Source organism: Mus pahari, chromosome 12, assembly GCF_900095145.1.
Source record: "Mus pahari chromosome 12, PAHARI_EIJ_v1.1, whole genome shotgun sequence".
Classification (NCBI taxonomy): Eukaryota; Metazoa; Chordata; class Mammalia; order Rodentia; family Muridae; genus Mus; species Mus pahari.
In genome coordinates, this window is record NC_034601.1 from 1,512,831 (window position 1) to 1,514,743 (window position 1,913).

The window sequence follows — 1,913 nt, forward strand, 5'->3', positions numbered from 1 at the left end:
CTACATAAAGGTTCCATTTTCCCACATCCACGTTAGCAGTTATCTGTTTTTGAGCAACATCCAGGATGACTGGGGTAAGCCGGGACCTTAGTGCAGGTTTGACTTACATTTTCCTGCTATCTCAGCCTGGGATCTGTGTGGTGTTGATGTCTGTGGGTTAGGAAGCTCGAAGTGTGTCATGGGCTGGAATGAATGAGCTCACATCCCATCTTCTCTACTCCTCTGCTCCTCACGGGGAGGGGCACTTGTGGTGCCTTAATGTATGTACACTTATGACACGGGAGAGAAGGGGAGGACCCAGCCTCAGGAGTGACTGGCCCGTTGATGTTGAGCCAGAATGCGCTCCACAGGTGAGGCAAATGTGGGCGCCTGAGAGCAGTGTGGCCTAGCACACTCCATCATAGTCAGAATTCCTTAGATTGTGTCTCATGCCCCATCCCATCACCCTGGCTCTGGGCCCCAGCACCAGGTGTCTCTTCTGAGCTGCTCCAGTAGGAGGTTGCCAGGGGGTCTTTGTAGACAGGTGTCAAGGCCTTCATTTATACCACCAGGGTATAATTTTGACTTAATTTTTTTGAGATTTATTTTTATTTTATGTACTGGTATTTTGCCTGCACAAATGTCTGTGTAGCATGTGTGTGCAGAGCTGGTAGAGGCCAGAAGAGGGCATTAGATTCCCCTTGGAACTGGAGTTACAGACAATTGTGAGCCACCATGAGGATGCTGGGAATTGAACCCAGGTCTTCTGGAGGAGAAGTCATCTAAATTTATTTTTACTCTTTATTTACTTAGACAAGGTCTCCCTTTGTGTCGTCCTTCACGGAACTAGGATGAGTAGGTTCTGTGGATCTCTATTCCTTCCAGAAACAGCCAAAGTGGTACAGCTCTCAGAAGAGGGGCCTGAGCAGGGAAGGTAGCCAGGGCCCCAGTTCTCACCTACTACTGTAGCAGCACCAATGCCAGTGCCAGAGGCAGTGGCAGGGTGGGTCCAGGGCCCAGTGATAAATGATTCAGGAGATAAAAACGCATCCCCAAAGTGTTAGAGCTCAGGAAAACAGTCACTCTCAGAGGATCCTTGGTGAAATAATCTGTGCACTTCATTTCATGTGGATAGGAACTTAACAAACATTGAGGAGTATGGTGAAATCTAGGGGTAGGTGCTTCCCATTGGCTCAATTTGAGATGCTAGTGATGCTCTATTTGCATGGGGAAGGACTTCAGGTGCTTTTCCTACATGCTGATTGTCATGGTCCTCTCAGTGGGATATCTTGGTTACGTGTTCTACAGATGGTAGAGTTAGGCAGGGAGTTGGTGGCCCCTATGATGATGATTGTTGTTGTCAAGTTGACTACACTGGAATGAACTACGTTCCAGAAAAGGAGGGCACACCTGTGATCCAGATCTTGAGGCTGGAAGACACAGGATCTAATCTTGAGGCATAGTGGCCATAAAAAGCTTAGGCCCAGGCAAGGTCATACATGTCTTTAATCTGAGACAGAGGCAAGCAGATCTTTGAGTTCAAGGTCAGCCTGGGACAGAGCAAATTCCAAATCCAGGCATGGTAGTACACATCTTTATTCTGGGTCACACCTTCTACTGGAGGCCTACATAAGGACATTGGAAGAAGGAAGACTCACTCTTCCTTCCCTGCTTGCCAGTGCATCTGTTGGAACCCTTACTTCTTCAGGATTCCAGCTTATAGAGAAGACCAGCTGGGAGGCAAGGGTATATCTATGTCCTTAGCAAAAATGGTAAATACTGTGTGATTTTCAGGACAGCCTTTAAGGCTGTGGGAAAGAACTCTGAAAACATGAGTTCAAAAATATATAAACAGGATTTCTCAACTACACAAAAATATAAGAATGCAATATGAATTACATAAAGGGCTTCACCAACCTAAAAAAAAAAACAGA